The following is a 14,667-nucleotide window of genomic DNA, read 5'->3' as shown; positions in this document are numbered from 1 at the left end:
GTGTAAAGTGTAATCTGAGGATGTTTTGAAAGTGCGTGAATTACGTATACGCTAGCTCTCACGTGTTTATTTGTTAACGAGCTGCACGGTAAAGATGTTATAATGTCGTGAATGTAGTTCACGTTAGTATTTATTTTAGTACTTCGTTTAGTATTTTCATATGTATCTCTTTTTAGTTTTAAAATGAGTACAAACGGAAAAACAACAGTTATTGTGCAATTTGCTTTTATTTTTGGGTAATTTGTCATTGCTTTTTTGTGTGTTGCAGTTTTACTATTTTCCTTGTAACTCCATTAAACCTGTGGAATTAAATCAAGCTTCAGAGTCATGGGGTTGGGAAAAAGTTTAGCTGGCTGTCAAGATATAAAGTAGACATATCGAGGACGGCACAGTAAAACGACGTCTATCAAGCAAGCGAGGTGAAAGAGATCAAGTTGGAAGCTAGCCAAACATGTCTTCTCACGCATCCAGGGGACGGTCAACAGACCATACTCTACAGCCAAGTGCTACTGCAGCAACGCACGCCACAGAGCTACACGCTGCAGAACAGAGTCTGCATGGAAATATAGCAGCACAAGAGAACCCATACAGTGCATCAATAAGGACACGCTCACAAGCATGTTGTTCAGTGAGATCCAGTTCATCATCAGTGGGGTCTGCAGCAGTCAGAGCAAGAGCGAAGGCTGAGGCAGCAAAGGCACGCCTATGCTATGCTGAAGAGGAAGCAAATCTGAGGCTACAACAAGCTAAGTTGGAAGTGTCTATAGAAATGCTAAAACATAAAAAAGAGACTGCAGCAGCCATTGCTGAAGCAGAGGCATTCGAAGCAGCTGCTGATGTAAAGAGTGAGAAACATAGTTGTGACCTGAACAAAGACTCTGTTCCTTTAGAAGCCTCACAACGTACAAAGCAGTATGTGCTTGATCAACTAAAAGAAAGGGATTCAGAACTTAAGTCATGTGAAAACGGTGACGCATCAGCAAAGAGAGAGTCGGTCACTAACCACAACGTGTCACCTCCACCACTAAAGCCTGAATCCAGTCCCTTCTATCCGCAACAGAACAATACTGCTTCTCATCATCTCACCTCACAGCAGCCTTACATCAGCACATACGAGGGCAGTCACAAGCCATTTAACAGGACTCCTGAAGACGTTCGTCTATCTCACATCAAGTCCAGTGGTGAGCATGCTTCTCCTACACACCACTTTAGAAAACAAAATCACGACATCCAGCCTCCTTCCGCACAACATGCCATACGGACAGATTTCTATGACTGCAGCTCATACATAAATGATGGCGGCTCACACGTAAATGACTTTGTCAGGTATCTAGCTCGCCGTGAGCTTGTGGCTACAGGCCTGCTTCAATTCAATGACAAACCCCAAAATTACAGAGCATGGAAGCGTTCCTTTTTGACTGCCGTCAGAGGCCTTAACCTGGAGCCGAGTGAGGAGATGGATCTTCTGTTAAGGTGGCTTGGAAAGGAGTCAGCAGAACATATTGAGCAGATAAGAGCAATACATGTTAATCGGCCAGAAGCAGGACTTGCCATGGCATGGGAAAGACTAGACCTTACGTATGGCTCAGCTGAAGCAGTAGAAAATGCTCTGTTCAAACGCATTGACAGTTTTCCAAAAATAATAAACCGAGATGGACCTAAGCTGACAAAGCTGGGTGATCTACTAATGGAACTGCAGGCCGCTAAGGCTGAAGGGGACTTACCAGGCCTGGCTTTCCTTGACACAGCAAGAGGTGTCAACCCGATCGTACAGAAACTCCCGTTTCGTCTACAGGAAAAGTGGGTGGTAGCTGGTGCAGCATACAAGCATCAAAACCAAGTGAACTATCCTCCCTTTTGCTTCTTTGTCGATTTTGTCATCCAGCAGGCTCGTATTGCCAATGATCCAAGCTTTAGCCTCAGCACCAATACAGACATAGCCCCCAGGACAGAGAGGATAGCGTGGAAGCCGAACAGGCAACGGGAGGTCGCCGTCCACAAGACAGAGGTATCACCCAGAGCCACATTTGACACGGGTGAGTCTCCAACAAAACCTGACGGCAGCGAAAAACTGTGTTTGTTACATAAAAAGCCACACCCTCTTCGGAAGTGCCGGGCGTTCAGAGAGAAGCCAAGCCCATTGACGAGCGCAAAACACTCCTCAAAGAAAACAACGTGTGCTTTAAATGTCTGTCTTCCTCGTCTCACATAGCAAAGAACTGCAAACTCAATGTCCAGTGTTTCGAATGTAAAAGCAACAGGCACAACACCGCGCTCCACCCTGGTCCCGCGCCCTGGCAGCAGGAAGCTGGCCCTGCTTCTGAGCATGGCGGGGAGGGAGATGAAGCTTCAGTGCAGTCTCAGGTCACCAACAAATGCACAAAAGTCTGCGGAGGTGAACTCACAGATCGCTCCTGCTCGAAAATATGCCTTGTTAAGGTGTTCCCAGCTGGCCACAGAGAAAAAGCCATGACGTTGTATGCAGTTATGGACGAGCAAAGCAATAGGTCACTGGTTCGCTCACAGTTCTTCGAAATGTTCCATGACCAAAGCCCAAGTGCTCCTTACACACTGAGAACATGCGCTGGAGTGAAGCAATCAGCAGGGAGAAGGGCCAGTGGCTATGAGGTGGAGTCTCTAGATGGAGCTGTTCGCATCCCATTGCCAAGCCTCATAGAATGTAACGACATACCGAACAACAGAGAGGAGATACCAACCCCCGAAGTAGCTCTTCATCACGTTCATCTAAGGTCAGTTGCACACCTCATCCCAGACATTGATCCGCAAGCCCCTATCATGCTTCTCTTAGGACGGGACATTATCAGAGTGCACAAAGTCCGCAAACAGGTGAATGGCCCTCACAACCTGCCTTACGCACAGAAGTTAGACCTGGGGTGGGTCATTGTTGGAAATGTATGCCTAGGTAATGTTCACAGGCCACTGACAATTAGCACGTTCCACACAAACATTACAGAGCGGCAACGACCCACTCTCTTTAATGCATGCCCCAATGTGTTCCATGTGAAGGAGAGGTTCAGTGACACCCAAGCCATCAGTGAGCCCTCAGCATATCTTGAGGACCAGCCTATCTGCGAAACCGACCACCTTGGATGCACAGTGTTCAGGCGGAACAAGGACGACAACCAGGTGGCTCCCTCCATTCAAGATACAAAGTTCATGGAGATAATGGATGAGGGACTGCAAAAAGACTCAAATAACAGTTGGGTGGCTCCATTACCCTTTAAGAACCCACGTCCACGGCTCCCAGACAACAGACAACAGGCGCTGAGGCGTCTCATGTCTCTGAAACGTAACTTTGATAAAAAGCCTGAGATGAGAGACCACTTTCTCTCCTTCATGGACAACATGTTTCGGAACGGTCATGCAGAGTTGGCCCCCCCTCTCAGCTCGGATGAAGAAAGGTGGTACTTACCAACATTTGGGGTGTATCATCCGAAAAAGCCTAAGAAAATCCGTGTGGTGTTCGATTCCAGCGCCCAATACAATGGCGTATCACTCAACAACGTGTTGTTAACTGGACCTGACCTCAATAACACACTACTGGGAGTGCTGATGCGGTTCAGAAGAGAGGCCATCGCAGTCACAGCCGACATAGAACAGATGTTCTATTGCTTCCGGGTAAGAGAACAGGACCGTAACTTCTTACGTTTTCTTTGGTTCGAGAACAACGACCTCTCAAAAGCCATCGTGGATTACCGCATGAATGTCCACGTCTTTGGCAATAGCCCGTCACCAGCAGTGGCTATTCATGGTCTACACAAGTCTGTCCAAGGAAACGAATTCCATGTCGACCCAGATGTGCAGCACTTTGTGTTGCATGACTTCTATGTCGATGATGGGCTGAAGTCCCTGCCCACAGCTCAAGCTGCTATCAGCCTGTTAAAAAGGACACAGGATGTGCTCTCTAAATCAAATCTGAGACTTCACAAGATTGCAGCGAACAACAAAGAGGTCATGGATTCCTTTCCATCCAGTGACCACGCGAGTGACCTCAAAGACCTTGACCTCGATGCAGACGCACTGCCATTGCAGCGCAGCCTCGGGCTTGATTGGAATCTCAAGACAGACTGTTTCCTTTTTAATGTCTCAAGTGAAATCAAGCCCTACACACAGCGGGGTGTCCTGTCCACGATCAATAGTCTCTATGACCCGCTAGGATTCGTTGCGCCCGTCACAGTCCAAGGCAAGGCTATCCTGCGAGAGCTCACGACGGAGAACGGTGACTGGGACGCACCCTTACCTCCTGCAATGAAAGATGCCTGGACGTCATGGAGAGCCTCTCTGTCTGAGCTTGCCAAGCTTTCCATTCCAAGGTGCTACACAGAAGCCTCACCATCAGCAGCGGTAAGAAGAGAACTGTGTGTGTTCTGTGATGCGTCAGTCAAAGCTATCGGTGCTGTGTGCTATCTAAAAGTGACAGATAGTAATGGCAACAACCAGATTGGATTTGTAATGGGAAAAGCCAAGTTGGCCCCCCGCCCTGAACACACAGTGCCAAGACTTGAACTCTGCGCTGCAGTGCTTGCTGTTGAGTTAGCAGACCTGGTCTCAACAGAACTAGATCTACAGCTTGATGCTGTAACCTACTACTCGGACAGTAAAGTAGTCCTGGGCTATATTTGCAATGAGACTAGGCGCTTTTATGTCTATGTCAGCAACCGAGTGTTACGCATCCGAAGATCATGCCGTCCAGACCAGTGGCGTTACGTGCCTACAGACATGAACCCTGCAGATCACGCAACACGTTCCGTCCCTGCTAGCCAATTGAAACACACCAACTGGTTAAGTGGGCCCAAATTTCTCTCCAAGCCAGAGCCCAGCATTTCTGAGAGCACTTATGACCTTGTGGACCCAAGCTCAGACCCAGAAATCCGCCCCCTGGTGTCTGCCTTAAGCACTGCAGCCTCAAACCAGCAACTGGATTCACAACGCTTTGCAAAGTTCTCTACCTGGAAGTCATTAACTCGTGCATTCACTCGCCTCATTCACATAGTTTGTCATTTCAAGACAGCTCACAGAGAGAACACAGCATGCAAAGGCTGGCATTACTGCAAAGCTGAATTTACAGTTGAGGAATCTGAGAAAGTGTCAGCTGTAATCATCCAAGCAGTTCAAAAGGAAGTCTACAGCCAAGAGATAAAGTGCATTCAAAAACATGAAAGGATGCCAAAAACAAGCCCTCTCAGAAATCTGGATCCGTTCATTGACACACTTGGCTTTCTCAGAGTTGGAGGCCGGCTTCATTATTCAAGTGTTGATCAGGGTGAAAAGACTCCTCTTATTATTCCTGGCCAGCATCACATCGCCACTTTGCTTATCAAACACCACCACAAACAAGTCCAGCATCAAGGCCGTCACTTCACTGAAGGGGCAGTCCGTTCTGCTGGCCTTTGGATAGTTGGAGGAAAGAAAAAAGTAAGCAGCATCATTCACCACTGTATAACATGCAGAAGGCTCAGAGCTCCTCTCGGTATCCAGAAAATGGCTAATATGCCAGCTGATCGTCTTTCAACAGATCCTCCATACTCTAATGTAGGTCTTGATGTGTTCGGCCCATGGATTGTCTCCTCGCGGAAAACCAGAGGCGGCTGCGCTCAAAGTAAAAGGTGGGCAGTGATTTTTACGTGCATGAGCATAAGAGCTGTGCACATTGAAGTCATAGAATCCCTCGACACATCTAGCTTCATCAACGCGCTACGGCGTTTCCTTTCAGTGCGTGGGCCGGTCAAAAACATTCGTTCCGACCGCGGCACGAACTTTATTGGTGCCTGTAAGGAACTGAAGATAACCTCAAACATTGACAGCACTGCCGTAAAGACTTTTCTCTCAGACAAGGGTTGCATCTGGTCTTTTAATCCCCCACATGCATCCCATTGGGGTGGATCATGGGAGAGAATGATAGGGCTGGCAAGAAGGATTCTGGATGCAATGTTTCTCCAGCTGAAGGACAAGCTCACCCACGAGGTGCTAGTGACTTTCATGGCAGAAGTCGCAGCGATCATCAACGCCAGGCCACTTGTTCCAGTGACTATGGACCCTGATGACTCGTTTGTTCTCACGCCAGCTGCTCTTCTCACACAAAAGACAAACAGTGTGCCTGCTCCTGCTGGTGAGTTTGGAGTTTCAGACCTCTACAAGTCCCAGTGGAGGCAGGTTCAGCAGCTCTCCAACACCTCCTGGGACCGTTGGAGGAAACAATTCCTCCCAACACTGCAGGCCCGCAAGAAATGGCAGTCCACTCAGCCAAACATTCAGCCTGGAAGCGTTGTTCTCCTTAAGAACATTCAAGCACCTAGGAATGAATGGCCTCTTGGACTGATTACTCAGGCCTTCCCTAGCAAGGATGGAAAAGTACGCCAGGTTGAGGTAAAGATTATCAAACCAGGAGGGTCTAGCCTCTTTCTCAGGCCAGTCAATGAAATTGTTCTCCTTCTGCCTCCAGAGGCACAGTAAATGGACTGTTTAGTAAATGGACTGTTTAGTAAATGGACTGTTTAGTAAATGGACTGTTTAGTAAATGGACTGTTTAGTAAATGGACTGTTTAAAAAAAAAAAAAAAAAAAAAGGAACTGTGCATGGACTGTTGGGTGACGTGTGTCCACGTCAGACGGGGAGTGTTCTGTTCTTAACAATAAGAATAGAAACAAGAAAAAGATAAATAAGCATAGTTTAGTTTCAGAATATAAACATGCTTCCTTTACTCAGCATTTCTTCATTCTAAAATGTTCTAGGAATATGCATTTCCTTTTGTTTATATTTAGGTCATGAACCATGGTCATTTTAAGATCGCGCTGTTCTTTTTGTCCTATTGCGTGATCCGTAGTTGAGAAGTAATCTCTCATGCTTTCATTTGCGTTCCCGCAGTTCTCCTCTAGTGCGTTACATTCACGGTGCTTCTTTCGTGTCTATCCTCTTCTCATGTCTGACGTAGCATCGTCGGTACACTGTAAAAAATTTCCTGTAGAATTTACAGTAACTTACTGGCAGCTGGTTGCCAGCAACTTACTGTAAATTAACATACAGTAAAAATACTGTATACAATTTTACAGTACTATTTAAAGTACTGTATGCATTTTTACAGTACTATTTAAAATACCGTATACCGTTTTACAGTACTATTTAAAATACTGTATACAAATTTACAGTACTATTTAAAATACTGTATACATTTTACAGTATTGTTTAACATGCTGTAACTGTATTTACAGTATTTTATATTTTTTACTGTAAAATATACAATAATTTTATACTACAATGTATATATTACAATGTGTATTTTACCGTAAAATTTCCTGTGATTCATTTTCCCATTTCTATTTACTACAAAACTGCACAAAATTTAAATGGAGGTGTTAAAACAGCTCTAAGTAAATAACAAAAATAAGCAATGACAACATGTTTTTAAAATTTCTTTTAGTTTTTCAAATACATGAAATCAGATTTTCATATTTTTTGCACACTGAACTTTCAGCTTGCATCACAAACTGTTTTTCTTAAACCTGCAATAACATTTACTCATAGATATCATATTACAGAATTTTAAATCAAGTCATGAACTAACTCAGTCATAATAACAATGTTCAAATACAAAATACTTTCCTGAGTAAAATACAAAACATTTACACACACATATCACAGCATCAATTCATGAACAATACATTCAAATGCAGTCATAAGCAATGTCAAAAACTTATACATTCAAAATATTATTCTGAGTAAATTGTAATTTCTTGCAGCAACAGCTTTTTCAAAGCCAATGTAACATTTACTCACTGTTTCATTTCACAGTATTATCAAATAATACTAGTACAAATTCAGTTATAACTATAGACGGTTTCAGCAGTAACATCATAAACAAGCGGCTGTCGCGGTCCGCATGAACTTCCGATAAACTCCGCTAAGAATAAAAAACAACAAAGTTCTTTAAACGCATTTTATTTATATAACAAGCAAAAAAACAACACATAGATTAGCTCGGAAACCAAAACATTTGTTATTTTCAACGAGGCTTTTGTTCAAGAGATCAGTTTAGCAACTAGTCAGACCATTAAAAAAGCGAAACCGGAAGTAAGGATCGGATCCAGACGTGTGTCATGTGCGTCCGATGAAACCGTCTATAAGAATAATTAAAAAAAAAAAACGTAACAAAACTTCTCCTGCATAGACTTATTTTGCTTTTAGAAGCAACAGTAGTAACATGTATAAACTGGAGTTTCATATTACAATATTATAAATCAGTGCATGGACAAATTAACTAAAAGAAACCTTTAAGAAAAAAAAGAACTTCACAAACCTCTGGTGAGTTGAGTAGAATGTATTTGCTTTAGTTGCTTAATAGTTTTGCTTAATTCATAAAGTCCTTAATAAAGGTGGATATATACATGATGGTTCAGGCCAGAGTTCTTCCTTTGCACCATCTTCCCACTTCTTTTGCTCACCTGGAAGTTAGAGGAGCACTTGCTGTTGTCGGGGCTGATCCTCACAATAAATCTTTACATAAAAAAAGAATTAATTAGATAATTTGATGTGTAAGAGAGGGACACTCCACTTTTTTTTTTTAAATAGTGCCATTCCTAAACGTTGCTATACGATAATATCCTCATATTGCTCAGGCCCACTGTAATTACCACAAAGGACCAGCAGTTGCTAATAGATGACTTTGCCACTTCCTGAAATCTAAAATCATATATAAAAGCCCTTATGTTCTTCCTAACCTGTATGCACTTTCTTTAGTGGAAAACAAAAGAAGATATTTTGAAGAATGATTGTTACCAAACAGCTTTGTTGATGAGAGTCAACAAACCAATGAAAGTCAAGGAACTAAACATGTTTGGTAAACAACATTTTTCAAAATATCTTCTTTTGTGTTCCTCTGAAGAAAGAGCATAAAGGTTAGGAGGAAGGACATAAAAGTAAGTAAATGATGAGTCTTTCTTCAATATTTACCAAATGTTATAGCATACCGAAAGATGTACTTACCTCTGAATAAACTCCAAAGTAGTGGCTGCTTGCACATGGTACTCGATGTTGAGCACGTAGTAGCAACCAAAGTGAACAGCAAATGCTGAAGAAATGGTAGGTCAATCGCAGGAAATCGGACTTAGCCTTCAATCGGCAGCATCCATTTTTTGTTTTGTAGAGCTGGATCCTCTGAAAATAATTAATTAATAATAGAGTTTGTTATTTGATTTTGGTGTAAGTAACAACATTTAGATGTTAGAGCTTTTCTCAATAATTTGAAATCTATCATTTTAAAGTGATAGTTCATATGTCCCCAAAATTCTGTCATCATTTACTTACCCTTGTATTGTTCTAAGCCTGTATAAGTTGATTCTGTTGTATTTATTAGTACACAAAAGAAGACATGTTAATAATTGATGGTAAGCACAGTTGATGGTACACTCTAAAAAAACAAACAGTGCTATATAGAACCAAAACTGTTGATTTGAATAGTAACCATAGAAGAACTGTTTTTAGTGCCATATAGCACCGGTGAAGCACCTGTGAAGCACCTGTGTAGAACCATATAGGGGCCATATAGAACCACTATAGCACCACATTTGGTTCTACATAGCACTATATGGTTCTACACAGGTGCTTCACCGGTGCTATATGGCACTAAAAACGGTTCTTCTATGATTACAAGCAAAGAACCACTTTTGGTGCTATATAGCACCGTTTGTTTTTAGAGTGTACCCACTGACTTCCATAGTAAGAAAAACAAATACTGTGGAGGTCAAGGGGTATTGTCAACTATTAGATTACCATAATTTATCAAAATATTATCTTCGCTCAAGAAATTTAACTCATGCAGGTTAAGAACAACACAAGAATAAGGAAATGAGTACAGAACACAATTTTGGGGTGGGGGCCTACCTAAAAAGGCCAATCATCATTTCATTACTCTTGATATTCAAAACTCAAGAAGAATGCTAAAATTTAAGCATAATGCTTAACATTAACAAATCATTAAAGGGATAGTTCGGCCAAAAAATGATATTAATCCCATGATTTACTTACCCCCAAGCTGTCCGAGATGCATATGTTCATCGTTTTTCAGACAAACACATTTTCAGATATTTTAGAATATGTTTTAGAACTTTCAGTTAATTAAATGTGAAGTTACGGGGTCCACGTCCTTCAAGTCCAAAAAATGTGCGTCCATCCTTCACAAAATATATCCAAGTGGCTCCAGGATGATAAACAAAGGTCTTCTGAGGGTACTTTGTGTGGTGCTGTTGTAGAAATATCCATATTGAAAACTTTATAAACGAAAATGGCTACCTTGCGGTGGCGCCGCCATCTTAGACTCCTCTGTATTCAGGAGCGAGTATTAGCGTAGTGTACGCACTTGTCTTAGTGACGTATGATAAATTCGGAGGGCGGGGCACAGAGCAGCTGCAGAGTAACCTCCGTAAGTTGCGTAAAGCTCTGATCTTGAATGCGGACCCGACTAAGATGGCGGCGCTACCGGAAGGTAGTTATTTTTGTTAATAAAATAGATACTTCTACAACAACACCGCGCAGATTACCCTCAGAAGACCTTTGTTTATCATCCTTGAGCCGTTTGGATTATTTTGTGAAGGATGGACGCACTTTTTTTGGACTTGAAGGACGTGGACCCTGTAACTTCACATTTAATTAACTGAAAGATCTAAAACATTTTCTTAAATATCTGAAAATGTGTTTGTCTGAAAAACGATGGACATATGCATCTCGGACAGCTTGGGGGTAAGTAAATCATGGGATTAATATCATTTTTTGGCCCAACTATCCCTTTAATCTTTTTAATGTTCCCAAAGTATGTGTTAAAGAATCTTACCAAGCATGATCAGCCGTGGAGTGGAAGCAAGGGAAAGCGTGGTCTCTACATCTGCCGTCGTTGTTGTGACCTGCACACGCACACACACGCACGCACGCGCACGCACACACACACACACACACACACACACTTTTTGTTACTGGCAGTTATATCAATTTAATTCAACGACCCATCGTCAATTATTCCTTGTTAGATGTGCATGTTAGAGAGAAACTGAGAGACTGACTTCAAAATAGCGTTAAACACAAAAGCTCAGTTTGTCGCCTAGCATTTCAGATGAACACTCACCTGTACCAAACGCAGTCAAACAAGAAAAAGAGAACCGTTTATGTTAATATGTTGATGGTGAAATGTTCTAAAAAGGGGAAGAAAATAATTAAATATGATTATATGCACAGAAAGTTGCGTTTTCTTCAGTCTTAAACCAGTTTCTACCTCAAAGCTCTCTAACTATCTTGTTCACAACAGTGAGGTAAATTACCGTCAACTGCGTGTTGTTAAGTGTTTAAAAAAAGTGTTTCAAATTAATGAACTAAACCAAAAATATTAAATATGGTAAGAAATCACAAGATTACTTACATTTGCAGATGGTGAAATGTTCTAAAAAGGAAAAGAAATAAATATGATAACTTGCACCGAAAGTTTTGTTGAGTCTTAAAAAGAGTTTTCACCACAAAGCTCTCTCCCTATCTGTTTAGTCACAACAGTCCTAACGTGTGAGGTAAATTACCGTTAACTGCGTGTTGTTAAGCGTTTCAAATTAATTAACCAAATAAAAAATTAAATATGTTAAGAAATCACAGGATTACTCATTTTACTTACCAGCTGTTTAACTTGCAACCATTGTCCTGTGTTCTTTTTTTTCTTCGGGCGGGGATATCCGTGCCTTTCTGTAAAGTGTCAGGGTTTCGCGCTCATTTTTTTTTACTGTATTTCGATTTACTGATGGCTGGTCATAGTACAAAAGAGCCCACTGTACCTTGGCCATACGCACACAAAAAAATAACAGCGTGTAAGGTCCGCGTTCAGTCATGACTCTTCTCAAAAAATAATGTGACATACAAAACTATAACATTGAATCATGATAACATTAAAAACGTTTACTTTACGTGTAATAAATAACCGGATAATCTTTTGCGAGCTGCGGGTTTGTGTACAGGCACGTGATCAGCACAGACGTGATTACATCCAGGGCTGTGTCTCAATTCGTTCCCTATAGCTCCCGAGGTGGGGAATCATTATATCGTGTAGTATGCGGGTTCGGCCACTGTCAAGGACCCTCACTTTATATTGGTACACTGTTTCGGTTTCCTGTGTCGTGGCTGCTTACACGCGTTGAGAAAATTCACAGCTGGTATTCATCACTCATCAACAACCGGCAAAACCTATCTCTAATTTTTAAACACTTACATTTGTAAATTAATTGGAATATACAAAGCTTTAATGAAGATGATTATATTGTGTTTTGGTAAATAAATCAGCTCTACTTGCACTAATTTAGTTGTTTGATTGTTTTTAGGACTTTGTTTAAGTCTTCTGAATTTTACTTTACCTTTTAAATCAATATTTAAATACAATAATATTACATTATTTGTATAAGATAGCGTTCTATATTGGATTGTAAGGCTTGACACTCAACATTAACTCAACATCCCCTTTAGGCTTAACTATGCAACGACACCAAACCTTAATCAGAGAGTTAATCCCCCAAAAAACAAATTAGCACCACCTGCCATTAAAATACAGTATTTTTAATTAACTGTAAATTTTACAGTAAACAGAAAATACAGTATTTTACTGGCACAAAGATTACATTTCCCACAATGCAACATCAAAATACAGCAACATACTGTATAACATGCCCTACGGTAAAATACAGTTCATATTACAGTAAAATACAGTGTAATTTACAGAAATCGTTAACAGTGTATGTATCATTTGTTTTGTGACATTATTCCGGAAGTATTATGTTGTTTTTGATGATAATTTACGTGTGTAAAGTGTAATCTGAGGATGTTTTGAAAGTGCGTGAATTACGTATACGCTAGCTCTCACGTGTTTATTTGTTAACGAGCTGCACGGTAAAGATGTTATAATGTCGTGAATGTAGTTCACGTTAGTATTTATTTTAGTACTTCGTTTAATATTTTCATATGTATCTCTTTTTAGCTTTAAAATGAGTACAAACGGAAAAACAACAGTTATTGTGCAATTTGCTTTTATTTTTGGGTAATTTGTCATTGCTTTTTTGTGTGTTGCAGTTTTACTATTTTCCTTGTAACTCCATTAAACCTGTGGAATTAAATCAAGCTTCAGAGTCATGGGGTTGGGAAAAAGTTTAGCTGGCTGTCAAGATATAAAGTAGACATATCGAGGACGGCACAATTATTACTGCTGAAACGGTCTATAGAATACATGATAGTATTGCTTTTATATGTACTTTAGCGATTCATACTGTAAAAATAATTGATTTACCAATAAAGAGCAATACATATACATTACATACATGCACATATCAGTAGCCAAGCCATTTAAACTTTTAATTTATATAAAAAATAAATGTAACGTGGTGAAAACACTATAAGAAACCATACACTAATGAGAAATATAGGGAAAACAGATTTCTACAGAACACCGGATCCAAAAAAATCACAGTTTAACGCTAAAATGCTTCACACTGCTATTGCAGAGCTGTCACTTTCTGCCACCAGTTGGGCTCCGCCCACAAAAACGTCACCAAATTAAAAGTTAAAGGTCATGTTCTTTTTGATCCCATTTTTAAAACCCTAGTTAGTGTGTAATGTTGCTAAATAGCATAAATAATAGCTGTAAAATGATAAAACTCAACTGCCAGGCGATATATTTTCCTTAACAGAATTCGCCTTTAAAAGCCTACAGCAAACGGCCGGTTTGGACTACAGTCCCCTACTTCCTGCTTTAATGACGTCACTAGAACAGTTTTTTTGACTAAACTCGGTCAACAGGAACACGTCAGTCGCCAGCTAAGCTAACGGCAAGCTAAGCTGCTATCAAATCACAACACACTAAACAAACTACACAATCAGAACTCATTACGTATTTCTGAAAAAGGTTCATCATAGAACAAGGAAGACATCAAACATTTTGAGGACAGAGAAAACAGCGCTATGTGTTTAATATATTGCATTTTTTTACTGTAAACGCAATCAAAGCTTCAAAAACAGAGAAAGAATGGGACCTTTAAGTAGTACTATAGTAAAGAAAAAATTGGCTTCGAAAGGACATCAGAGTGAGTAAATAATGACGAAATCATCCTTTATCTGTAGAAAAAGTCACCTAAGATGTTAGTTCATGCATATTAATGTTTTTCTCACTGTTGATCAATTTGCTCTGGGAATTCTGTTATGCTCAGCACATTTAGAAATGTTCTTTAGTGTGAGAGTGGCTGTGTTAATACTCACACCAGTTTTGTCATCATATTTGCTTTAAAGTACCGATACGTGTTAATCCACAAGGAAGAAGGGAGTGTCACGCCTGTATCTCTCTGGGACGTTTTGCGACGAATGATGATTCACACCTTTCTGAAAGCTCTCATTTAACAGCTTTATTTCAACAGCATGAAAAATTGTCTGTTGGTGCGCACCCGTTTAGTATATTGTATGTTTGTAAGTCGTCTCATGGGTGCCATTGCTATCATGAAACTGAAGCTCTCAGATGTCATTAGTGGTGTTACAGAATATGCAAACAAACACCTGATTCGTCTTCCCTTAGGTCACATTAAAATGGCAGATGTTTTTGATATAAAGAAAGATGAAAGAGAGTGAAACAAAAAAACAAACTATTGT

The 14,667-nt window shown here is 40.7% G+C and overlaps 1 long non-coding RNA gene across 3 annotated transcripts; it reads right to left on the bottom strand.

The window, feature by feature from the left end:
* Positions 1 to 7,419: 7,419 nt before the first annotated feature.
* On the bottom strand, positions 7,420 to 11,905 carry LOC129446862 (uncharacterized). Of its 3 annotated transcripts, XR_012370404.1 has the most exons (6): positions 11,666 to 11,880; positions 11,423 to 11,443; positions 11,132 to 11,198; positions 10,844 to 10,913; positions 9,001 to 9,171; positions 7,420 to 8,511 (listed from the first exon to the last, which is right to left on the bottom strand). It is a non-coding gene; the product is annotated as an uncharacterized lncRNA (long non-coding RNA). The 3 variants fall into 3 exon arrangements; XR_012370403.1 differs by having other exon boundaries at positions 10,844 to 11,198; positions 11,666 to 11,905; XR_012370402.1 differs by lacking the exons at positions 11,423 to 11,443; positions 11,666 to 11,880 and having other exon boundaries at positions 10,844 to 11,287.
* Between the last annotated feature and the right edge of the window lie 2,762 nt (positions 11,906 to 14,667).

Source organism: Misgurnus anguillicaudatus, chromosome 7 (genome assembly GCF_027580225.2).
Source record: "Misgurnus anguillicaudatus chromosome 7, ASM2758022v2, whole genome shotgun sequence".
In the NCBI taxonomy this organism is placed as follows: Eukaryota; Metazoa; Chordata; class Actinopteri; order Cypriniformes; family Cobitidae; genus Misgurnus; species Misgurnus anguillicaudatus.
Note: the sequence above shows the minus strand (reverse complement) of the source record. Positions and strands in the feature narration are given on the sequence as shown.